The 27215-nt window shown below is 45.6% G+C and overlaps 1 protein-coding gene across 1 annotated transcript in view; it reads left to right on the top strand.

The window, feature by feature from the left end:
* The first annotated feature begins 3428 nt into the window (after nt 1-3428).
* Nucleotides 3429-27215, top strand: part of LOC128726249 (poly(rC)-binding protein 3) — a 107176-nt gene continuing 83389 nt past the window's right edge. Inside the window, exon 1 of the mRNA XM_053820046.1 lies at nt 3429-3875. The gene's annotated coding sequence lies outside the window, so the exon portion shown is untranslated. The remainder of the gene's footprint in view (nt 3876-27215) is intronic.

Genomic DNA, 27215 nt, shown 5'->3' with positions numbered 1-27215 from the left:
AGAGCGAGACGGCAAGCAGCATAATATTCCATGCAAATTGCGTTGCATATTTTTGTTCCTTACCCACACACTGATGGTGCACACTCGCACAAGTGGCTTCCGGCTCACTTTCGATGTCCTAGCAAACATTTTTCATTATGGCGTTTCGCCCCGGCACCGGCACCCGATGCGATGTCCCCTTTTTCGTGGTGCACTTTAGCACCTGCACCAGCACCAACACCTTCAAACCATCGGGACCGCAGCACGTCGCAGGACTCGCGCACTGAGCTATTTCCCACCCACCAACCCAGCTCGCTAAGCTCGCTGTTATCGTTTGAAAGCATACGTCGCTCTATTCATCGTAAAACATTGTTTAACTTGGTGGCGGTTTTTTTTGTCTCTTTTCTCTTCTTTTAATGCATTTTTCGTTTTGCAGCTCCTTCCATTGCCTTCAACAAAAACCCGGCTCATCGGGACGCACGGTTGCCAAGTAAAAAACCCACAAAACCCGGAAATGGGGGGTGGTTCCGATGCAGGGAAAGCTTTTCTCGCCAACACGTGCATTCCCTTTTCGAGCCACCAGTCGAGTGGCTGAGCGCCGGCAAAATGGTGGGGCCGGCGATTCATCGGTACAACGTTTCGTCAGGCGAGCGTGTTGTAGAACGGAGCTATTGCCGTATTGAGCTTTTCATCATAACATTTTCCCACCTGCGAGCGGGCGCTCGGAAGGGGAGTTGGTTTCAGTTGGCCACGGTGCAACATTACAGATCCACTGAATCAACGAACGGTGGCGCTTCTTTATCAGCTGCGAACGGGTGCGAACGGTTTTCCCAAGCGCTGCCAACATTCGGTACCAATCGATCCCGGTGGGTGGTGCGTGATCGCGATGCCAGTCTGGCCAGACTGGTCCTTTGGGCACCCGGCATTGGGAGGTCATAGAAACGGGGTGAAATTCCTGCGAACGCAAGCTGCTTATCCGCTGAACCTGTGAGTACGCTGATTTGTGGAACGCTGTGAGATGCGCGATTGTTTTACACAGCGACTGCGAGTACAATGGGTTAGGAATGCAATATTATGTAAACCTGCTTCAACCCCGTGCCCGGGTGCCAGGGTTCGGTTGGTGGCAAAGGTCAGACTGATATGGATCGATAGCACGCCGGTAAGCATTCGGAGTGGAATATTATTGCAAAGTTTCGCCCCCCCGGGGTCAAAGGTAATGTAGAGCAGGGCGATGAGCTGTTATGGTGCGGTGGTTGGGTTATGCAAAAGCAAACTAAAAAAAAAAAACACAAACCATCACTCTACTGCACTGAAGCGAGTGTTCCTGGGTTCGCTTTTAATTGAATTCAGCCCTGCGTACTGCGTGGTGTCAATTGATGGAATTGTTTTCTTCACAGCATGAGTAACGAGCCTCGTTATTAATTTTCAATATAAATTTTTGCTCCACGAGCCATGTGAAACATACTTTAAGCATTCAGCGAGATTTGATTTTTATTTTCTAAAGTATTGTATTAAACTTGTTTCATAAAATTTTTCAACGTATAGAAAGGTTATCATAGTTCAAAGAACCAGAAAACTCTACTCAATGTATTCAATTACTTTATTTTTGTGGGTTACAAACCAAACAAATATGCGTTAAATGTTCAATCGTCAAATGTAATCGAAAAGATAATTCAAGCATTTTTCTTAAAGCGAAGTTCTTAAAAAGATGAAATAAATTGTCCGGTTGTTGGAAAAGTTTTCTATTCAATCGTTGCTCATAGTATATTTATTAATTTTTTTCAATATTGCGCGTTAAAAGCCGGTTAAATTATCTACAAAATAACAATATATTCCACAGCAACTGCATAGGTTACACTACGGTAAAGCATGCTTTAAACTTAATTTCCATTTGCCTGTTTAAAATAAATAATTTTTTCCCATACGATCTTAAACCTGCCCAGCTAGACACGTCGCTCGAAACACCCTAACGCGCCCTCCCAAAATCCGTTTTAAACACCAACTTTCGCGAACTTTTTCTCGCTCTTATCCTTCATCAACGATGCATGTTGGTGAAGCTTCCTGCTCATCGATTAGCTTGCCGCAGTTAATTTCCGTGCATCGTCGCACGACCCACACACATACACACACACATACACCATTAGATTACGAGTCCCTCTGTCTCCTGTCTCGAGTTCCAGCCCGTGCGGCCACCCGTCTTCACCCACACACCGTATGCGACGGTTGACGTATGCAAAACAATTTGGTTGAAATAACTTACAAGGGAAATCATTCCACAAACGCATCGAGCGACAATCGGCCCCAGGGTCGGGCAGGTCGCGCGGGTTATAGGTAGGAATGGTAGGATAGCCTCTCGAAGTGGAAATGCATGTCTTGCAAGCCACCGCAAGCGGCACAACGTACAGGTACAGCGTGCAGCTTTTCCACGTGGTGGTGGTGGCTGCACATAACTCTTCACTCGGGCATTCGGTCCCGGTCCCGGTCCCGGCTTCAACATTGTTTCGCCGTTCGCTCGATCACAGCATCCGTCTCGCTCTTGTCACAGCCCCAGAGCAATCTCTCGCTCTCTCTCTCTCGTGGTCTCTCACCGGAAAGTTCCACGTTGTAATCAGGCTGGGCTGTAATTTTGAACAGGCGATACGTCCACCTGGCCGACGGCGTGCAGCTCAAACGAAGCGAGTAACAGCAGAAATCACCAACACAAACGCTCGCGTGGTACCATACGGCGGGGTGGGGGGGGGGGGGGTGAAAAAGTGAACCCACGAGGGAAGGAAACGCACCCGGACTTCCGGTTTTCTCGCTCTGCTCGACGTCAACTGCATTCGGCACGCTCGCGGTGACAGCTGCTCCGTGTTCGTGTTTCGTTAGCTCACACCGTTCGGAGCTTTCGCGTCCCGAAGTAGGCGAAAGCTCGCAGTGAAGCTTTTCGCGCACGGACACCACACCACACACACACCGGAATGGTTGGTGATTTTTTGTTTCATTCCCGCATGCTCATCCATCTCGCTCGCACGCGTTACACCACACCGTGCCGGGCGAGTAGCGTTCTGGGCAAATGAAGTTAACAGGCAGAAAAACCGGCTTCCTGTGGGTGACGGTGCCAGCCGTCTGAAGAAGCACGCTTGAAACACGAAACGGGACGAAACCGAACCGAGCGTACGAACGCCTGCCTGCCTGTCTGCCACCGAATGTGGTGTGGAAGGTGAGCGCGAATCCAAGCGAGACGGAACACGTCGGGCGTCTTCTTTGCCGGAGCGAAACGATGGAGGCGCCCAGTACGTTACACGGTTTCGGTTTCGGCGGCAGCCCGGGTGGGCGAGTGGAGAATGGAAGGGATTTGCCAGCAAAACCGAACCTGGATGCTGGATGCTGGAAGTTAGCGTGCTGACTGAGATGCGGATTGCCTTCTCGGGCCCGATCCGAACGCTTCAGTCTTCTGTGCAGTTCTGACCCGTACGGCCACGCGCGCGCTGAACGCTTTTGATAAATTTTCTTATTCCGCCAAACCAACCAACCCAACCAGCAGCCCAATCGAAGGAGGAAAGAAAGAAAGAAAAAAAAACTACCACCACCACCACAACAGTCTCCCGTTACATCGTCTCCCGGTACCCTTTTCGATCGCGACCACGGTTTCGAGCGCAAGTGATCAGTTCACCGAAGTACGGGTTTAGCGGAAGTCGCGCTTTCTGGTGCAGCACTTACTTGCGTGGTTTTTTTATCCACCCATTCCATTCGCATACCGCGTGTATCGTTGCATTCGGGTTGCATTTACCGTTGCTACGCGTGTGTGCTTACTGTCCTGCTCCAGCCACGTGATTTCCATCGTCTGGAGTTGTGTGTTTTAAGCGGGCATTTTGATCGAACGGAAAATCAAAACCATCGGCGGTTAACAACCGGTAATTGATTGGGATGCAATTCGCTCCTTTCGGTGTCGTCCACTGTTTCGTTCTAAAGGAACGCTCTTTGTGCAGTGCTTGTGTAGCTATACTAAGTAGAAGAAGGTGTTAATTGAATTCACGTTGCGTGGGTTTTATCGAATTACGGGAATTTTCCGCGAAAACTGGGAACATTTCGAAACCCTTATCGCGATTAGAAACCCTCCAGTGGAAATGAGTGTAATAGTTCGGCGAATGAACACTAACGCGATACCAATTACCATTAGCGAAGGAATTTTATCCCCCAACGGTCGCCAATAAACAGCGGAAAAGGCACCGAATTGCTTTTGTTTGTGCCATTTGCCTTGTAAAAGTTAAGTTTGAACGGGGGCTCGTTGGAATCGTTAAGTGTAATTTCCGACCTTCCGACACACGACTCGAACAAAAAAACTCGGGTTGCTTGGACCACGGTCCAGGTCGAGTCCATTACACATGTAAACGGTTGCCATAGCGCTTAACCGTGCGACGCAACTCGAACGCCAATCGAACCAGTGGACCAGAGTTAATATTTGATCGCAGTGACAAATTCGGTTAGCTCCGCAGTGCAGTGCGTTGCCTAGTGTACGTTCAAACTTGAAGCAACAACACAAAAAAACCCCAAAAAGAGGGCAAAGTGAAGCTTGTTAAATAATTAAACAGTGTCTAGAGTGGGACAGACGACATACGTAGGTTGGAAGAAATCGGGACACACTTACGTCGCTTTGAGCCATACTTACTGATCTTAAATTTGGGAAGCTTTAATACACCGAAAGCAGCGTACCACCAACTTTTCCCCAGCTTAGAGGCTTTCGATATTGAAAGGTATGTATTTTTTTCATTTTTTTTGTATAATCATAGGTTTACCATACTGTTTTCAGCCCGGGGGGCAATAAATTATCTTGTTTTATTATTACCTATTCCCTATTGAGGAACGATCGGAAACAATCCTCTTAAGATGGAGATCTTTCGCTTGAGCTCTTAATTGCATTTGACCGTACATAAACTGTGTTATTGACGAATGAATACCTCAAGTTTTTAACCAACTGCTCATGTTCTTCTATGACTAGTATCTTTTTAAACCAAACCATCTAGCACCTGGAAATCAATGAAATAGTTTGCCTTTTTGTCATCTTCTCGTTTCAACTCGTTTTAAAAAATAATAAAATGTAATCCATAAAGCTATGGTTTACAAAAAAACGCATCCTGCTAGCTGAATAGTTCAGATGCCGATATAAAATCAATTCCCAACAGACCCAAGATATACCGCGTCAAAGTACAACCTCGATTTACAGTACTAATGAGCATTCAATTATGAGGCTCTTTAGCGATCGAAAATGCAATATCCTTGCGTATCCTTCAAAGCGGCTAACCCCACCGGAAGCCCTTTCTTACCCTCAGTCGTGTCGAAAATCGTCATCGATTTACAACTCGCCTGCACCGGCAACGAATGCACTACCCGCCCAATCGGCTAGCGCCAGGATAGCGAACCACCATCCCTTTGATGAACGTGTTCACAGTCGACGTGGCTTTCTCGACGCTGAGGTTTCCCCCTCGTTCCATTCGGTGAAGTCATGCTTAAATCTCGCTGGATGGTAATCAAATCGACGGCAGAACCACCGAGAAACGAAACGAATGAATTGCGCTGTTCCAACGACCGAGCAGAAAAAGGATATTCGCCTCGCAGAAGGATCCGCACAGGTCGCACGGCGCACGGACTACTCACTAGCGCAATCGGAGAAAACAAATTTCTTTCCTTAATCCGTGATATTTATAGATTTATTATTATTTTCGCTCCTCGCTTCTCCGTCGGTCGGTCGGTCGGTCGGTCGGTTTGTTTTCTCGTCTCGCCGTGAACCGTTTCCGTCCGTTGCGTTTCCGCCGAGGCGTAACGAATGCGAACCGGGAAAGTACCGGGCACGCCGAACCAAACGCCGCCAAAGTTGAGGCGCTCAAACAGCGAGTAGCAATCAGTGTGCGAGTTGGTTCGTTGCTCTTTTTTTTTTCTTGCTTTTTTCGTGCACTTTTCCGTTGTTCCGGCAGCTACAAGCCACATTGCACCCTTGCGCGGTGTGATCCTTTTTGCTGGGAGCTGTGATGCTCAAAGTGAAACGGCATCTCAAAGAAACCACCCTCCCGGAAAGGTTCACCATCCCTAGCGGCCGTCCGCGTTCTGCAATGGATTCGATCCGTTCTGATTATGTGTTCGAACGGTGATGGTACGGATGGTTAACGTAACCACCGGGCGGATTTGCACCGGGCCGAAAAGGTGAACCACGCTGGCCGAGATGAAGCGGAAATGGAATGCTTCAGCCTGTGAAACGACTTTCCGAGCTTTCTTGGTGGCTGCGTTTGGTTTGTCTATAAAACAACCCACCAGTCCCACCGGTGGGGCGTTCTCCGGGGCGCGGTTGAAGTTTTGCTTTGCCGATGCCTTAGATCCGTAGAACCCCAACCACCACCAGAAGTCCACCGGAAGCCCGAAAAAGGTACAGCAAATTTAAGGGGCAACAAGATGAAAAGGAGCCACGGCGTGATGGAGTACACAAATTTCCCATCACAAATATTTCGCCCATTTTCACCGTGCGCGTGGTGGCGGTTTTTCCTACAGGATATATATATTGCCCGACCTTATCGTGTGCCGTCCCGTATTCCCTTCTCGGTTCTCGGTGTGTTACATCACTTCATTGGCACGATCGGTGGGGGTGGTGGGTTTTTGAGGAGGCACAAATCTCGCGAGGGACCCCAGCAAAAGGTAAACGACGAGCTAGCCGGAAGCGGAGGCTAAGAAAGCGAGACCGAGGAAAATCTTTCCGAAATGAAACACTCACGACGAAGTCCACCGAGGCACATGGCAGATCCGATAAACGTGGCTTCTTTGATGATTTTAGCTCAACTGGGTGCGCTTTTTTTCTCTCTCTCTCGCTCTCTCTCTCTCTCTCTCTCTCTCACTCTCGCTCTCTTTTTTTGCCCATCGGGAATGCCGGGATGGATCGTAAAACGGGTGTGCTGACCTTTTTCCATCCGGACTTTGCTTTTTTTTTCCACCCGAACTGTTTGCGTTCCACTCGCAACCCTCGCTTCGTCACTGTAAATCAATATTTTGCAATAAATCCGGATAGCTGCCAAGTTACCTGAACTTTGGCAAAATGGTTTTGTTTCGCGTTCACGCAGCTTCCGGCGCGTGTGAATCTTTATCCGACACGCGGAAAACGGCGAAGAATGGTCTTCCACGAAACTTCTCAGCGCCCATCATCTCGTCAACGAAATGGAACGTGCCACTGCACTGTCCATCGAAATGGGCCGCAATAATTAACCCTCGCTCGAGCGAGCCAGCATTGATTGAAAAGGCTTCTCCCGTTCACGGCTTACGGCTAATCTGGGGGGTGGAAAAATTTTGAAATCATCGTCCCGCACCGCTCCGATCAACGCACTTTCGGAGTTTCGATGCCATTGTTGATGAATAATTAGCACGCTTTGGTGTGGTGCGAATTCCGGACGGAGAAGAAATTAACCCATCCTTTGACGTTGACGACGGTCCTGCGTCCTGCGTCCTGGCGACGACCGCTCTTCGGGGAGGTCCTATTTTTTTGTTGCTTCTCTTGCTCTTGTTTGCATACTCTCTGGTGAACGCGATCCGAAGCCCGGACGACAGAATCACGCGCAAAAGGTTCCTGGAAATGTGGTGCGGCACTTTCGGCGCTAGATTCTTTCCACCGGCTGCCTCAAATTAGACATCGATGGTTCTTGAGCGTGGAGTTTCAATAAGTCTCACGTTTCCAGCGGGCTTATTGTGCGCCACCTTACCGAATTTCTCCGGCCCGTTTTTGTTTGTCACGACATAGGCTCTCTCGAATTACGCTCGAAGTGGGCCACCGTTACACCGGCTTACGTAATTTGAATTTTCACTTAGAGCACAAATTTGACTTCTCGGTCGTACACCATCAGGCATGGGCGCATGACGCGTTTTTGACGCGTGCCATTTAAGCTCAGCAAGGTTAGGCAGTTTGAGCAACTACTGATTTGTGGGGTTTTTGTGAAAATTGTATTTAAAAAATACCGCGAATAAGAAGATATGCAAAGGCGCAAAAGGGGTAAAAATGATTGTAGCATTTCATTTTTGTCGTTTGTTACGATTACGACATAATAAAACTATTATAGTCGAAGTGTATACAAGGTAATAAACATTAAAGCTATTGCTGTACTGTCGTGTTAAAATAAATTTTATTCAAAAATGGGATAAGCTTTTATTTGTACAAGCAAATACTCTGTTCGACTAGCGTGAGGCGAGTTTTAATGATATTTTAAGACTTTCGGTATCATCTTGATATTGAATGAAAATTTCAATCCTTCTTGGAAGCAAATTCCAATCAAAACTGCTTGTATATATATCAAAAAACCGATTCAGAAAATGGAAAAAACGAAGGTATTAATGTATCAAAAATGTATAAGAAGTAATCAAAAAAAGTATGCATCCCAACAACGATTTATGGCATCGATATCATTGGTATTGTAAGGATAATAATTATTTTATTGTAAACGTAATTGCAAAACTACGGTTTTACCTACAGTAGTTTCATTCACTGTTTTTTAGAGTGTTTTTCGTTACATCACATTCGAAATATGTTTTTTTTCATGGAATTATTGGTTGATAATTACTGCCTCAACCGTTGCTACTGCGATTTATTTCGGTTTTTTTTAAAGATAAGTTACATCTTTGATGCGATAGTAACAATGAGTTACAGCGTAGTTTTAAGTATTTGTCCTCCAAGAATAAAGTCAAAACTTGTGCACTCTAGACGCTCTGCGCTAAAGTGCATCAGCTTAGCCAAGCTAGTGACTGTCTCGATGTACTTCTCCACCCAAGCAGCATCGCTTTCATTGGCAACATACTTTATCGTTCACTCGGCACATACATATTGCTGCGGGATCATGAATATAAAAGCACCCTGACGCCCGGAGTTGCGGAGAGTACCGGGCGAATATTCAATTTCATCAAAGCATCAATTTGAATAAAATGTATCCTCCACCAGGGGTTCGGGGGGTTTCGAACGGTGGAGAGATATTTATTATTTCGAATTATAGTGTAAATTGTAACCAAATTTGCTCCCACGATCCTTGCCGTGCCGGTGTGCGATTGTGCCGTAGCGAGTTTCCCTTACGTGCGGCTAAAAGGATTCGACCGTTTCGCCATGAAACATAGGACAAACACCAGAGCAACAATAATAGCACCAAGCCTCTGATCTCTGACTTTTGCTCCGGCGGTTGAGCCCTCCCCCCTGCTGCGTAATCTACTCTCAGATCGGATCCTTTCTGTACTTCTTTCGTGCGTTTCTGAGCAACAACAAAAAAGCAAAAAAAAGAAGAGACCGAACCAGGTGGGCAGTCCCCGCGAGACAGAGCCGGGGCCATTCTCTGGTGGAAACTGTGAACGCTCCGTCCCGTAAGAATCAAGTCGTCCGGACAAACCTCGGCTAAAGAAAGCAGATCCTTTTGCTGTAAGGCACACCCGGCGCGGCTGCCCGTTTGCCAGGCTGCCGTTGCCAGGCGGGAACCTCTGCGGGGGCATTAAATATTCAGTATGCGTAAATATACTTTTTTAACGAAAAATATGGTCGGTGATGGAGCGATGGAGTGGTCCACGGTTGGGCGCAGAGGCGGAGAGGGATCTCAGGCACCGAGCCGGAAGGCAAACGGTAGAGCAGCACGGAATCCGGGATCTCTCGCTTTTTTTTTTATTTCAGCGCACCGTTTCGACGCGCAACGCGCAACGTTGTGTCGATTTTGAAAGGATACGCCGGCAGAAACGGATACACGGGAACAGTGAGAGATGGAAGAGATGGAAGAGATGGAGAGAAAAAAATAAATTCCGGCTGCATCGAGTACCGTACCACCCTAGCGCTTGGAACGGACAGTAAACCCTAATCTCGTAAGCAGCTCTTAGTGTAGAAAAGAAGCAAGTCGAAGCAGTAAAGATATCTGTTGATTAAATTTCGCCACCAGTTGGGTGTGTCTCTCTTGTGCAAGACTAAGCTTCGAAGGCCTTATTTCTTACAAAAGAAACATTTATTTATTTCGCTGTTGCTTATTAGTGATGTATAGCAAGATTTTATATTTGCTAATAACAGTTTCAGCTAAAGAATTCGTACAGAAAAAAGGTCAGGCTGTCCTTTAATCTATATTCAATTGAATTGCACTCAAAAATAAATTCGACGTTAGCAAACCCTTTGAAGGATTCATGATTTTTTTATTCAAGTTTCCCTTCAAAACACAGTTTTGATTCAATTCTGGCAACAACAAAACAAAACACTGTTAACCTGCCTCGAAAAGGTTGCAATACTTTTCCAGGGCGCGTGAAATCGAAACAAGAATGTACAAAAAAAAAAAAGAGCACGCTCTAAGGTGCGGCACACAAATTTATGCACACCACTAGCAATGATGCCGGAGCGTCTAGGGAATAGCCCCCGTGGAGGGCAAAACGCATTTGTTGCCACCCGCACGCATTCAGCACGCCACTTTACAATGCGGATACCGTTCGGGAAAGTAAACCTTAGAAAATAATAACTTTCCTACGGATAATTTGTTAGCTGATTGAATGTTACCCTGCTGTATTTTTCATCAGCCCCCAAAATGGTCGGTAATCAGGGATGGGAATGACTTATTCAAACGTGCCACGCGCCCCACCACCCACGCACCCATTTACCCTCTTCAATGGTCCCGGGGAGAGGGTAAGTGGGATGTTGTTTTTTTTCTTCTTCTTCTTATTTGTTGCCTTCCCTACGCTCGTGTGTCCTATGTGCGTTTCATTATGCGTCAATACGATGTTTGCTGAATAATGCTTTGCCAGCGTTAGCAGCAAGACAAACACCAACAAGCATTAGGCACAAATTTACCCTTTCCGCATAAATTCCCACGCAGCACTTGGGGTAGGGCGTGTTTTTTTTTTCTTTCGTTCGTTCGTTCGTTCGTTCTTCGGTTGAATCTGGCACGGGGGCCCTTTTTTGGTCAGCGCACGCCCACTTTTGAAGTCACCTACCGCGATAGAAACGCCACCGATGGAATTCCAGCAGCTAGAGGTTTGTTTTTCAATTCGTCAAAGTTTTCATTTGTTTGTTTGTTGATTCTTCCGCTGGGCTGAAAGTTTCGCGCAGCTTTACAAATGTGTGCAAAATGAATACACACACACACACACGCACACATAAAACAAAACATAAAAGAACAGTTGTCTGGCGATAGATGTAAATACACATATTGTTTTTTTTCCCCAATATTCTTCAGCCCACGATTTAGGAGAAAGTTGTGTCACATCGTTTGCGAATCTCGGCGGTATTAAGACGAAAGTTGGGATGTTTAAACCATCACAAGCGCATTATGATGGATTGTGTGTTAATAACAGGTGACACATGCTACCTTTAATCGTTCCCGTTTTCCCACGCAACAGGACGAAACGCGAGCAAATCCAGGCCAAGAAGTGATTTGTGTTGTATCACCGAACGCTTTCGGGGAAAATTGAGCGATAAAAACGGCTCCCTTCGCAAACGGGAGATTTATTAACACAACAAAATACTTGACATTGTCATGGAGGTTGCGCGGGTGTGTGTGTGTGTGAACGAAACAAACAAAAAAAAGCACCTCCTAAAAACTGGCGCTGGCACATCTGCGTTGTTCGCTGGTGTCCCATCAAAGCACCAAGCTACTTCAATAACCGGCAGCCCAGCTAGCGCTCAATTTGTTTCATTTCGTGGCACAACCTAAGCAAACCGATGACAGCGCGTTGATAAAAAAAATATATATGTGTATAAAAAACAAACCCCGGGACCAAACATCGTGCTTCCCACTCTCTGTGGTCGCGCTATAAACATGACGGAGGCGAATCTCTTCGGCACCATAAACACCGCACGGAACGACACGGCACTTTCGAAAAAGTTAATTGAGTGAATTTGTCCCCTGATGTCGAGGGTGCCGACTTTTTACCAAGTGGATTGTATATTTTTCATTGAATTTTACATCCTCACCTCACCGCACGGTGTAATTTGCGTTTTCATTCAAACGCACGGGAAATCACGCACGGAAGAGGTACGAATAAGAGAGAGAGAGAGATAAAGAGAGACAGATATAGAGAAAAAACCGCCCGAGTTTCCTCGATGGAGCAAATTGGCATCCGTCCGCTGCGGGTGGAGCAGATTGTAAAGAATGCTGCGAAATACAAGAGCATACTGCTGGTTTTCACGGAAGGTTTCATGTGGCTATCGCTTGCAACCTATCTACGAGCCCTTTTTCCAATGGTAAAGGGCCCGATAACGACAGTTGATTGATGTCGTCGGCAGTTATCGTTTACTTTCAGCTCGATCGCAACAGTTTATGATATTAATTTGCACCGTGCAGTGGTTCGTAATTCATGCAGTGTTGCTTTTGGAATGATTCCAACTCCATCACCAACCCGTAGCGTAAGGGTCTTAATCATTTCGTGTTGAACTACAGTTGAAGCACACGCATGCTTGTGAAACGAGAGGAGTGTGACATTCTGAACTCCCAAGATCAAACATATTTTAGTGTTTTTGTTAATTACAAATTATGATGGTATTAAACGAATGTTCCAACCGATTTATGTAGAGCCGCATGTTGAAAAACTTTACAAATTATGGAACATTATTTCAATTTTTACATTAGCCTGTCGTAGGCTTGAAAAATATGAAGCTTAAAAAAATATGAGCTTGAAAAATATGAAGCTTGATGCCAAGACAGAATTTGGAAAGGGAGAGTGTGATGTTAAATTTTTATTTATTTGTTGGAATCATTTTCCTCATATACGTTATAATATAATAGCTTCTGAAAACTTTCTTATCATATTTAAATTTTTTTCGAATAAATAGAAAATTCTCAGAAACTTTTCTGGCTATTTACAGCCATCATATTTAAAATTTTGAAAAAAAAACTTTGCTACTGAAAGTAAGCAAACAAATCGAATATAATATATCGAATCGAATATAACATCGAATATAACTGATTTCAACATACGCAATGGAGGCGCCTGGTGTTTTATGTATGCGATCATGATCCCAATATCATATTTAATTCAATATTAATTGAAATTTAAATTTTGACTAAAAACAATGCCGTATCATTTTTTCAGAAACAAGGAATATATTTTAATTTCTTTTTAGAAACGCATATGATTAAATAGTCCTCTATGCAATGCGCATCTATAAAATGCGCGGGCTTTTAAGCCTGCCAGTTAATGATAATGTAGAGAATCAGCAATGTTAAAACCTATATGTCCGCATAAACAGCTACTATAAATCTATTACATATGGTTCTCATTGATGGTGACAATCAAAAATAATATACTAAGGAATAACTCATCAGCAAATAATGTATAAACAAAAAATAAGTGCAGGAAATAATTACACATCAAATTGTTAATATCAACAAACTGTAACAATTAAATAAAAGGTAGCTTCATTTTGACACCAATATAGATCACGACTTGTTAGTCGAAGAGAACAAAAGTAAGATTAAAAGCAATAGCAGAAGGAAAACTTAACTCACGCAATCAACACACAAGTCTATAAGACTAAAGAGTCGGACATTCCAGTAACATTATTAAAAAAGTACTTTTAGTTTAATTTGGCTCTATTTAATTCTATTCTATTTAATTTGGCATTACATAATAGAACACTCGGTCAACCTATTGAAAATGTATTATTCCTCTTGATCACGGAATAATATAAGCCAACCCAGGAAGCTGGAGTTCGGTATCACATCGTGATAAGACAAGTAGAAAAAGAAAAATTGCCTCACAATAAATCGCCCTCACTGTTGATTCACGAACTCCAAAAAGAGCTTCAGCTGCTCCATCACGCATTTCACATTAATTCAACTCAATGCCCATCAGCATCACAGCAAAAACACAGACCAACGTAATTGGAAAGAAATTTTCAAAGCCTTCTTATCCAGCTTCCAGCGCATGAGCGCTGGGGTACGCATTAGCCGCTGGAAATGGTAAAAATAAGTATCGTACACATTTACAGCCCACCGGGTGTAAGGTAACTTTTCGCCCCTGGCCCCAGGGAAATTAGCTTGTTTATCATTAATGATGTTTAATGTTGCGCCGGCCATCAACGTGCGGCTGGTTTGTCGATAACCGGACGCGTGCACCCGGTACTCACGACCACACAAGACACCCGGGCCCACGTTAGCCCACATTAAGATGTAATTGTACATCTATCTCATTGGCAGTTGATTAGCCGTAGTTTGTCCGTGCACCGATGACGGGAGTCTGGCAGCCAATGGCACGGAGACACCGTCTGTATGACTCAATTTACCTTCAGCACAGCGCGTTTAATGATGGAATAGTCAATGAAGCGACAGGAGAATTAATTGCATGTGCTTAGCGAACAGCTGAGAGTGGGACCGGTTTGCACGTTTCACACGTTCGCTGCACACGACTGCATGCGGCACGATATGAGTCTAATTAATTACCACTCTTCACGCTCGCTGCTTCCAGACACGCGAGCAAACCACGCAGTATGATTGGCAGCACCCAGTGGCCACTGGGCAGCTGATAATTAACATTGAAAAATTCAATTGGTGTAATCTCACCGAACCGGTCAGCTCTAATCAGGCTACGTACAAGGCTGCAGAGACGGCACTAAGCACCGGAGCACAGTTGTGGACACTTTCCCGACACAATCCTGGCCACCGCAAAGCTCGAAAAGCTGTTCAAGTTCGCCGCTCTCAACCGGCGCTTAGTCACGCTCTTATGATAAAGTGTAATCGCATGGACAAAACCCTCCCCATCACGTCTCGTTGTGACCGCGAGTGTGAAGGTACGAGACCTCAGGCTCAGGCCACACGACCATACGCTACTCGGGAACGCTGTTGGACCGTTGTTGTTGGTCGGAACGATGGTTCCCCGATGGTCTGGTCCGGAGAAGATACAGCTGAATATTTCCACCTCACTGGGTGTAATCCAGCCCGGTCTGGTTGCTGCCTGGATCGAGCGCCGGAAGTAAACCTTTCATCGGCTAAACCAACTACGGCGGCACGGATGCACCATTGCAACGTGATTCCGTGCCGTGCCCGAAAGCGGTCGCACAGCAATCGTCATTACCGCTATTATCGTCATTTACTGGTGCGAGCAGTGCCCGTTTGAGCGCTCGCCTATTTACACGTAATCGTTATTATGCCATGAAATAATATTATTTTATTTCGCTTGACACCGCACGGCGCAGACCGGGCGATCCTTTCCCGTGGCCATTTCGCGAGTGTACCGTCTTGCGTGTTTGATGTGCGTGCGTCCTTGCGCCGGGTCACAAACACACACACACACACACATCGAGGATTGAATCGCGCAAGAAAACACCTTGGATGGCCTTCCGCGAAGCCACGGTTGTTTGACGGTGGGAGCCAACATGAAAGCAACATTCCTTTCGGTCGAGCGGAAATTGAAACGCCAACCACTTGGCCATTTTCTCATGGGCCGGCCGGCCTTCAGCGAACAGCCTGAAGAATGTTTGATTGCGCGCTCGGTACCGCTAGTGGTGGTGGGTAGTGTTTTGCTGTGGTGGTGCGTTTCCACGCTGAGTTGGGCGCGAGATGGTACTTACGGCATTTAAAGCGTGTCGACCCTCGTACCCGGTGGTAGGTTTTGTGTTTGGATGTGGAGTGAATTTAAATACACCATTTAACGGTTCAACAAAACCTGGCCAATGTTTCGCTAATCTGTTGGAGTATGTTTTAATGCTCACGGTTTTTTGCGAGTCATTTTGCTTTTAAGAATTGTTTGGTGTGTAATATAAAAAGGTTTCGCCGGTAGAAGGTTTTGATCGTCCAGGTGATCTTTAGAAATCTAGAAGAGTTTTTCCTACATACTGGAGTGTTGGAGACATTGAGGCCTTACCTTTAGTAGGGGGACACTCAAAGCTCTTGCATAGAAACACGAAGCGTTAGGTTTGCTTATAGGACTGTGTCTCTGTCCACTCGTTAGATTTCTCTTTATTAATACTCAATTACAGTTTTGCTATATCCGATTTGTTTAATACAAATGTTTTGTATTGATGGTTAGATGTTTTGATATATCCAACTTATTTAATAACTTACTGAACTCTGTATCAAAATAATAGAAATGTTTTGTGTTGATGGTTCCGTGGCGGGCGCGGTGTCCTACTTTTACTTTACTTTGCGCAAATAAATACTTATTTGGCTGTTTGGTTTGGGTAACTACCTTGGGTTTTGCAGATATATGGTGTCGCTTTACATTTGTGCATTGATCATCTATTTTTGCATTCTTTGCTTGAATGTGAGACACGGTGTGTTCACGAAGTGGTTCAAGCTTAATATGCTTCAGTAGTGTTACAGTCTTCCTTAAAGTAGGGTATTTGGAAAGCATGCTACAGGTGCAGATATTTAAAGGACTCAATTTCGTCAAAGGTTTTTCTCGAGGATGCTTCAATTTCATCCTTTGCATGCTCCTTGGCATGCAAGCGTTCATTTGGCGCATACTTTTTGTTAAGACACCCCAAATAAAAAGATTTTTTTCAGACCGGACGGATCAATCCATCCGCAAGACTAATTACTGGCTTACATCGTGTTCAACTGTGATGCACCTTGATGAAGTTTTTGTTTTGCATATAGCAATAGCAAAGCAGGCATATTCCTTATATTCATTAACCCTACGAAACAGCTTAACCGCAAAAGAACAGTTTAAGTTCCTACCGGTAGCAAACCGAGTTGTGCTTGTTTCGTCCGAAATGGACCTTTTTGCGAGCGCTTCTCGCACGAGAGCATCTTAAAAGCTTAACTATGCGTGTGTTTTCTTCGAATCATGGTCCTTTTTGGCTTCACCTGACCAAGCACCCGTCCTTCTGCGCCATTCACTGCACCGTAAGAAATACTATTATATCCTGCGCATCCTTTCCCTCGGCTCGTTGCTTGCTGGCAAGTTTTCAACCGGAAAGCGGGCCAGCTTTCCAAGAACACGCTAAGGTCTTAACGAACAAGTTTGCAACATGATTGTTTAATCCGTGCCTTCGAACGACTTCGGCGGGATCGAATTCTCCGCCCGACCCGTACGCTAAGCCGTGTCAACGACGAACGACGTCAGCAACTTTATGCAAGTGAACTTTCACCTTGCTGATGGTGTTGTCAAACCATCCCAGGAAGGTCCCTTTTTCTATGAGAGCGCGCGTTTGTGTGTGTGTTTCTGTGATCCCCTTCGCGATTGAATGTTAATTAAGTTGTTAAATGTATGCCTGCTTAATGGAGATTTCACGTACCCATTAGATGGCATTAGGCAGCATCTCCGTGCCGAACGGTACGAGCGGCATCTATCAATTATTATCCCGCACATATTATCGTAATATCCAAACCGGGGAAGTGCATTACGCGGGCCTCCACGTGCTCCACGAGACTTGCACCGAGTAATCGAGATCGATGGAGCCGCCTGGTCGCTGACGATGATGGATTGCATGGTGTCACCTTCCGGCAGGCTGGTCCACCGTTTTTTGTATCGCACCAAGGTGCCAAGTGGATTGCAGTGAGTGCGATGCGACGAAAGATTGTAAGCTGTTTCGTTCTTTTGCGTTCCCTCCAACCCAGCGGCGGGCAGTTTTCATTTGGCCGGTGCAAACATGGCCCCTCGTGTCCTACACGAACAAACGCAATATCGCTCGACTCAGGGTAGCAGCTTTTGCTCGCAGGGTTCTTTTTTTTTGTTCGTGCCCGTTTTGTGACTGCGACGAGATTGCTCCCATGCGATGGCACCGTGTCCTGAAGGTTGGCCCGACAAGGACCTTGTACATGTACAAGCAATAGTACGCGCGCGACAGCACGCTGCAGGCGACGCTGCACGTCCACGTTGGTGTGTGAGTGGGATAGAGCAAGCGAAATAGAAACAAAAAAAAAACGCGAAACAGAACTACGCAAGCAAAACAAGTCACTACCGGAAAACGAGAAGCAAAGCAAACGAACACGAAACTAGAACGAAAGTTGACAAGGAGATATTTTAATTCCGACGCTTAGGACGACGTGCCCCGACTCGTCCTACCCGTCCGAGCCGACGATGGGTCGCAAAACAAAAAAAAAACTCCCCATGGCCGGTGGACATTTTCATTTCGTATCACCCGCTCGTCTAAAAATCGCCCGCCAGTCACCCATGGCTGCCATGGCGACCGCACGCTGACGAGTGGCCGTCCTCGGTCGCGTTTCTCATCGCCTACTCAACCGGCGCGCACGCTCTCCTGGTTGCAGCCGTGCTGCAAGCGACCATCATCATCAGCATCATCAACAGCATCATCAACAAGGGCAATATGTCAGCGGCCAAGTGCCAGCCGGGTACCGCGAGCTGGTGCTTGTGTTTGCTCAGTCTTTCGCTTCCTGTGCGGTTGGACGCCGGCCGGATTGGAGGAGGGGGCGGGGGGGGGGGAAATGGAAATCGGAAAATCGGTTTCCAACCATTCGGCCCGGTACAACCCGAGTGAGTGAGAGTGAGTGCGATAGCGCTATCGTTAGGGGAAACCTTTCGATCCAGCGACTTTGTACTAAGGCAGCATCGGGTGTGCATTCAGCCGTTGTTTGGTTTTGGTAAATATGTGCTCGTGTGCAACAGCAGTAGCACCGTGGAGGTGGGGGGGGGGAAAGGAAGATGAGGAGGTGTGGGAAAGCGGCCCTTAGCCACCCATCCATAGCCGTGCCTTACAGCACCGTTTAGCTGCACGGTTCTCGGGATCGCACCGATCGCCCCACTGTGCCATGATCCTTGCGTGTGTGTGTGTGTGTGTGTGTGTGTGTACGTACCCGTATGCGTGTGTGTGTGGTTGGCAGTGCTTTGGCAATTGCGGTACATATTTATCAAACGCGCAGCTCGTCAGCTTCTCCCAGCTTCCCTTAGGGGCCTGTGCAGCCATTGTAATGAATGTGCTGAATGTGTGGGCGAAGTGGTCGGCTGTTGGGGTCAGGGAGGGGCAGCTGCTGGGGTTTCTTTCTTCTATTTTGCATTTTGCTGGTGCTCTTGGTCCTTGGCAAAAGGTAAAGGTGGGCACGGGCGTACGGGCTTTTGCTTCGGGCCGTGAGTGTGTGCACGGAGCGCGATTATTGCACGGACCATTGGGGACAGTACCTAGTTTTGTGTATTAATAATAAACCACTCCAATTAAAAATGCATTCCCATTTGTGTTTGCGTGTGGGTAGGTGTTTTTTTTTTATTTTTCATCCTCCTTCAAATGCACTTTCCAGCGTTGGGTGGATTATTATAAATTCTATTTTTTATTTTACCTTTTGCATTACAAATGTAGCATCATGGTTTAATACTCAAAAGAGGCTTGTTGCTACGTGTTTGTAGTAGGTTTTAGTAGTAACTTGCACGATTCGTCCAGATTCAAATAATAAGAAATAAATCATCATTTGTCCATTCTGCATTCAATCATCCATTCTTGTGAAATATTTGTAAAGGTACTCAATGGAACTAGCGTTGAAATAATGCTGAATTGAATAGAAGAAAACCCCTTTAAAGATTAATTATTTTCGAGTTTGTAAAAATTTTGCTGCTAAATAATATTACATAAATTTAAAAATTATTCCAAATCGCCAAACAAAATCAAATCCGAGCTTAAAGCAGTTGATATTTCCCATCACTATCTTAAATCACAAGTGAACGAGCTGCTCGAAGCTAGTGGACCCTGTTTTACACCATGTAAACACTATTAATTAAGCTAACATGTTTTTTTTCCACACCTCGCGCAGGTGAAGTCAGAAAACCCCGAACATGCACCTGCAAGCCATAGGCACATGAGATGAGTCCTGGATGCATGGGGAAAGCACAGATTGACCTCACTTTGGTGCGGTATGCGAGTGAAGGTCCCGAGATAAAACCGGGATTGACAGCCATTGTTCGCCAAACTAAAAACATTGCAAACAACCACTCAATCAAATTATCAGAAAATTGAATTTAGATCTCTCGTTTCGCCGGTGACTGTGTGTATGTGTGTCCCCATCTCGGTTGGACCTTCCACCGCTTACGGCTTACGTTCGATGAGGCGTATTTTAGTGTGCCATTTTCCACGTGCCAGACCGCGGAACTCTGCGAGAGGACACCGCGCAACACCCACACACGTTAGCGTACGCGATGCATTCATCGCTTTTTTCTCCCGCAAGCATCCAGTTCCCGTTCGTTTGGGGCTGCATTTATTCATCAATACGCTTCATTTTGTCTCCGATTGCTTCGTTTGTTGTGCATTTTCCACGATATAAAAAGCACCGCCGGGTGCTTTCAGCAAGCTAGCTTCACTCGACCACCGGCACCTGGTGTTGACGTGTTTCGTGAACGTGGGTGCACATGAGGAAAACTAATCTCACCGTTAGTCGACAAAGCGAGCGCGTTTGCGCTATTTCTCGTGCAACGTATTTAAAAATCCATGCCAATGGGGATAGCGTGAGGTGTATCCTTTTTATCCTTTTCCTGTCCCTGTGCGGCCAGCGAGAAATTGCCATTTTTTTTTCTACACCATGCATTGCAGGGAGAGTTAGAAAATGAAGTGCCTTTCTGAAAGTGGGAAGTTTTTGTGTTTTTATCTTGCTGTAGAAACCACGAAAGAGCAGTTTCTACGGACAACTATCTGGAAATTGATTGCATTAATAACACCTACAACACATACAAATCGTGCGATAAGGCTTCCATTATTCAGAACGATACACGCTGCGTGCGCTTGTTCTATTCATAACGAATGAAGGCAAACACCCAGCAGACCCATAACCACAGGCTGCACATCACTCTCCACGTATGGCTCCATCGCAGGTCAACGGATTCCGCTTTGTCAGTGTGGATTAATTATCTTCACTGGCTTAGCGGGCACCAAATGATTAGCGAAGCTAGTAGTGCTAGGGGCCCATATTGCAGTAACAAAATCCAGCATCCAGCAGGTCGGCGTTGGTTTGGTGATGGCTGCACCGTCATTGCTCTGTCGCTATGGAAACGAGGCGCCGGGCATGCTACTGCCGTCTGTTATGCTATTTTAATAAACTGTACGGTGTACGCCGTGTACCACAATGAACCACGGAGCGCATATTGATTTTACGTCAGATCAATGCATTATTTCGTACACCATGCTGTCAGTTCGCTTGCCATCAGCCTTTGTACTGCTGACAGTCACCCTCCGGTTGCTAACAAACATTAGCATCCGGTTTCCCGACGCGGCATACTTTGATCGAACGGAATGCAATTTTACTCTCGTGATTACCTACCCAAGCTACGCGCTCTCTGTCTCACTCGTTTTTCGATTATTTTGGACAGTGCTTGAACGAAGGGAAGCTGGTGGTGTGGAATTTACATACGTGTTAAAATGGATAATTAATGAGCCAGTGTTGTAATATTGATTTGGTAAAGTAACAATTACTCCAGCCCAGTGTGTGCGCTGTTGATGCATCGCATTCACACGTACCAAACATGTCAAAATATTTCACATGATGTTTTAATGACAAAAACGAAAATAAAAGAATACGAAATATAAAATACAATAAAATAAGTTTTGGTACATTTTTATCAATTAACCAGGCGTCTCCATTTGATACATATAACTGTCAAAGTTGGTGATATTTTACCATTAAAATAAACATGTGAGCTGATACACACTTTGTTCTGCATAATCAATAAAATTTTATTGCCGTTTGACAAATTAAATAAATATAATCATCAAATTTGGTGATATATTACCATTAAAGCGACATAGTATTCTCTTTGCTATGCATAAATAATGAAATTTGTGTTGCAGTTTGACAAAATAAACTATGCAGCTTCATAAAAATGTAATTTATACAAAACTACAGCTAAAATGTGAGAAAAACATCGCCCTTTTAAGCTTGAGCTGCTTTCTGTCACCTGATTGTGCAACTTTGCATAATCAAGCACGCTCACAAAAGGACTTGCTAGGATTGTTTCACATTTACTACTACTATTTACACGCTTTTGTAAAACAGTTAATACACAATCAACATAAGAGGTAGCTACGAAAAATTTCCTATCTCACAACCGACGATTTCGAAACATTTTACGGTTATCTTTTGCGCACACACGTTACAAGCTCTTGAATGCGAATGCGAATGTAATGATTTCGGCGTGCTGCGGTAAAACAAATTCCCCACATGGAGGCGCCCGGTTGTGCTGAAGCATCATGCCAACCCGACTGGCAAACGAAGGCGCCTTCTCCCCTTCTGCAATAACAATTATTTGCCACATGCCATTCCATCCCGGTGTACATTTCATTCAATTTATAATACTTTTCAATAATTCAATTACGCGCTGCGTGCTCGCAGAAACAAACGCCGACATCTATCGGCGTCTGGGAGCGGGTGCTACCCCATTCGCGGTACACGAAAGAACCAACCCTGACGGTTGCTTTACGAGCTGCCGTTACGGATGCTGCCTTATGCTACGCGCCCCCGGGAGAGAAGGGCTCAAAACGCCGTGTCGGGTAGCATCCGTGTCCTTACACCACGCCGGGGCGGTAGAATGAAATGGAGTCATAAAAGAATAATAATTATTTCTTATCACGAACGCTTAATGTCTTCGCATTTTCCGCATTTTCGTGTGTGGTTGCGGGAAATGGGAGTTGGGTGGGTTGTGAATGGAAGGGGCGAAGAAAAGTATCGTTGTCGTTTTCCTCCCAGCAAAGAATGCCCTCCCTTCAGCGAGCTCGTGTGTGTGTGTGAGTGTCTTCTTAAGAAAATGGAAGTATGAAAGGATGCGTTTCGTGTGCTACAGGTTAGTATTTCATGCGCCGCCACGAAATAGAAGAGGTTCTTTTTTTTATGTGCCGTTATGGTTGGTGTGCGATTTTTTTTTGTACTTCCACCATGAGCCACTACTAGCGGGGTGATGGAGGTAACGCACGCCGCCTTTTAATAATATTCATCTAAAGCCCGCATTCTATCTGAATGGCGAACGTGGCAGATGTCGGCGAATGATGGGGGGTTCGTTTCTTCAATCTCTGCCGTACCGTGCCAAACGGTGCACTGGTGAGTAGCACCACTGGGAGGCAGGTGAAATGGCTGCAAGAGAGGCTAATAGAAGTACGCCCGCCATGAGAACGAATAGTGACGGCGCTGGTGATAAAGAATGAAAGCTTCACCCGGTAATGGTCCATCCGGCGGTCGCACAACATAAAGAAAAGCGACGCGAGCTCGTGGCTCGTGGGGGGAGCAAAAATGCTAAACTGAGCTGGCACGACTTGTAACAAGCAATATTCTAGCCGCATTAAGGATTTATAAGGCTGTATTTTTACTCCCAGTCACGATCTGTCGCGTAGAAGTGTCACTCGACTGGCTGGTGGCTGGTGTGTCCGGACCACAACAATGGCTGCTGCTGGGGAGTTTTTTTTCCCTTCAGCCCTGTTGAGGGTCTCGTGCTTGCTCCGAGTTCAGTGTGTTTTTTTTTTGCCGGCCCACGACACGTCATTCCCCGAGCGAATGCATTAAGAAATGTACGGCAACTTGCAGTTTTCATGTGGCTGTGGCGCTTCCTACGCGGCGTTTTGAGCGTTTTAAAACCGACTTCAAACCACAGCGCGTAGTAAATGGCAGCAACGGCCGCAAGATTGGTTTCGGACGGCAGAAACCAACCGGACAAGCGAAATAAATCAAAATTGAAAACAACGCCCGCGGACACGAGCCTGTCACAACCTATCGCTCACCGGTGGCAACGAAAGAGAGTGAAAAATAAAGAAAGAAAGACAAACTGATGGTTAAGGTTTTATGTTACCTTTTTTGTTTTGTTTTTGGTTTGATCCTCCTGCAACTTTCGTTGCTGGTGCCGTCTTTGTTGTAGCGCCGAGCCATAATGGAAATGATTGCGCCAGGTGAAAGCAATCTCACAAAAACCACATACCGGGAGCCCGGAAACCGAACTCACTCGACTGAAGCAGAAAGCAATCAGCATATGGTCAGATGAAGGTTTTGAAAGTCAACAAAACAATGGGGCTTGGTTGGAAGCAAAGCAAAGAAAAAAAATACACACAAAACCACAATGCCTTGAGCGCGATGTGACTTGCTGTTTTTTTTTTCTTTTCTTGTTGGACCCAGAGTTGCTACAATGAAGCATGAATTGGGTTTCAGATTTAATTAACCATTTCAGGGTTGGTAGAGGTGGCTTTTTTTCTGGGGCTGGAGATTAAATATTGGCTAGGAGCTTGACAATTCTTGCCTTTTATGATACTTGATTCAATTGGTTGCATTCAACCCATCCAGAAACGAGGTACTAATGGATTAAGCGATATCTGCATGGTTCATCTTTTGTTTTTCGACTTCTTTTACTGATTACTGGATGGATGAATGGATCTTTTATGCAATACGCTAGCGAGGAAGCCCGATGAATTATTTAAAAAATGCCCTTTGCTTTTATCGATCTTCAGATAGCATTAAAATCATTAAAAAACGATGCACGTAAACCGGATCGAGCTTTGGATTTCTATATTCTATTTTTTTGAAACAATTATTCAAATAACAGATAATATTTGCTAGGCACGATTAGGTTGTGATGTGTTTTATCGAAAAATTCACAATACCACACGAAAGGTGAAATAAGTTTTAAAGCTTCTGAAAATGGACGACTTGCTCAAATTACTTATTATAGCCTTGCTCGTTAGTATCACCCATTTGCCTCTTATCATGGATATTTGTTGCAGTAAAATTCCTGCTACAGTATTTCCCTACATGATTGAGTTTATGACTCAATTACTCTCACTCCAAAAAACGCCAATCTCACGTCTACCGACACATATCGCAGTATCGCTCACACTTTGCGCCAGTTCCTCGAACAGGCCACATATTTTCAATCATCTCCATCCTTCCTAGCGATAGTAGAGACACTTTCCCCTCATCGACAACGGGTGAAATAATTATCAACTTCCCAAAAACACAGCCAAAAACCAGTGTCGCAGCACTTTTCCTGCATTACACTATCAAAATCGGCTAGCAGGGCGTCCTGGCAGCATCACTTTTGCATAGTTTGGTGGGCCATCTGTGCCTGTGTCGTGTTCGGATCGGAACCGGAAGGTTGGCTTGTCGCATCGATTGAGTTCGAGTTTGCGGCTCGGCGAAAGCTTTCCAGCTCGTGAAATATTTCTCGCATCCTCACTCAGACCCCAGACAACCCAGCACGTAAGACGGATGCGGTCTGCAAGATGATATCGAACCACATGCGCTACTCACGTCCTCGGAGGCGTGTGTTTTACGTAGTATTCGCTCCCACGCTCGCGAGGACAAAGCGTCATTACAAGCGCGAGGAAAACGGAACTAGCGCGAAGATAGCGCGGCCTGGTGAAGCGACAGCAACCCGAGTCGGGGTCGGGGTTTTGTCACGTGGAAAAGGCATGAATGTATGAAATTGAAACAGCGCGCGGGCTGGAAAGTTTCCGTCCGTAATTGAATAATAACGAGACTGTCGCTCGAAACAAGCAAAATCAATTTATGTTACAGCCCAGCACCAGAACACCAGACCACCGCTCGCCGCAGCTTTTTGGCCCACATTCGAACGAAATAGTCAACACGAAGTCGACTCGGGCTCGACTCGGTCGGTTGGTGTGAGTGCGACAGCTTATCGGGGGCGTGCAAAAAGTTGAACATTGAACCCGCCATAAGCCATAAGCGAATCTCGGGATTGAGCCGAGAACGCGAGCGGGCGGAGGGACCACTAAAATTGTCATTTCTATCTTTTAATGCAGCATAAATTTTAGATTGCCTCTATCGAACGCGACACATTCGCAAATGGACGACACGCCATGCTGCCACGGTGTGTCCATCCTTTCCATTGCCCTTCTAGTCCTGCAACCGACAAACAGGCCGTCAGGATTGTTTGCCGACTATGTGCACGAGTCGACAGAGAGAGAGAGAGAGATATCGCAGGAAGTCCGTACCTGTCGTGGTGTGGCAAGAAATGGATCCGCTGACAGTTCGAACAGGCAGTCAGTTCGGAGAGGCTTCTGCGAAGCACAAATTAAGCTGTTGAAATGTTTCCAGGCCCCACTTTCGGGCCTTCGCGCTAATAAGGATGAATATTTTAAAGCGTTCCTGCCTTTTTTCGTTCGCGACATGCCAGCAGCGCGTGGAGGAGTCTTTCTCACAGTCGCACTTTCGTTAAACCAGATTTCGGTCGGTTGCGTCCGCATCTCGACAGTCACTGGCTTCGCAGATGACAGATGTACCCGGTGGCAGTGGCACTTTCATTAACTCTGGGCGATCTACCTCCCCAGGGGACACCAAACCGACGAACGAAAGAGCCCACGGAGTGTGGCAGCAAATCATTAAATTTATTTGCGTCCGTGGTTTCACTCGCAAACCAAATATTGACCGTCACCGAGTGCTAGAGAGAGAGAGAGAGAGAGAGAGAGAGAAAGAGAGAGAGCGAAAGCACATTTGAAGGGATGCGAAACTCGGTGACAGGTTTCGTCCCCGCAACGTTTAATAGATCGCTTTGGCCGTTCGGGTTTCCCATTTAACTTTGAACTGCGTCAATATTTATGCACAAAGTCGAACCTGTTGGCACTGCGAGTCTGCTGTGCCGGCTCTGGGCTAGTTATTACGATTGAGTGCTGTTTGTGGTTGGTTTTTTTTTTATTTTTTCAAAACGCGTTCCATCCGCCAACACCCTGCAGTAGTGCAGAAATGTGGCGAAATGCTTTGTAGGTGGGAGGCAAGGCCAGGTCGCACATCACCGCTACAGAGGTCCTACTAAAAGTGCTTTAATGGACTGCTTATTTGTTCTAGTGAAATGGCTTTTCGCAGAAACCTCTAATAACTTGCTATGAGCTATTTTTTTCTCCTTCTTCTTTTTTTTTATTTCATGCTAAAAACATGATAACTGGTTCAGTGTTTCAGAAAAATACTTTAAAACTTCTTCGTTAATTTAATATCATTTTCTATTCTATTTTCTATTCTATTTTCTATACTATTTTCTATTCTATTTTCCATTCTATTTTCTATTCTATTTTCTATTCTATTTTCTATTCTATTTTCTATTCTATTTTCTTTTCTATTTTCTATTCTATTTTCTATTCTATTTTCTATTCTATTTTCTATTCTCTTCTTCTTTCTTGGCCCGCTCATAGTTGAGCACGTCGTGCTGACATGGCCAGGTTGCCAATCAGTTTCCAGGAAACTCGGTCCAGGACTGCTCTCCTCCACCCCCGGCTGCACCCAATCTCCGACAGGTCCTGCTCCACTTGGTCCAGCCACCGAACTCGCTGCGCTCCTCTGCGCCTCGTGCCGAACGGGTCGCTGACGAGCACCTTCTTGGTGGGGCATGAGTCCGGCATCCTCATGACATGCCCCAACCACCGA

This window comes from Anopheles nili, chromosome 3 (genome assembly GCF_943737925.1).
Source record: "Anopheles nili chromosome 3, idAnoNiliSN_F5_01, whole genome shotgun sequence".
In the NCBI taxonomy this organism is placed as follows: Eukaryota; Metazoa; Arthropoda; class Insecta; order Diptera; family Culicidae; genus Anopheles; species Anopheles nili.
Note: the sequence above shows the minus strand (reverse complement) of the source record. Positions and strands in the feature narration are given on the sequence as shown.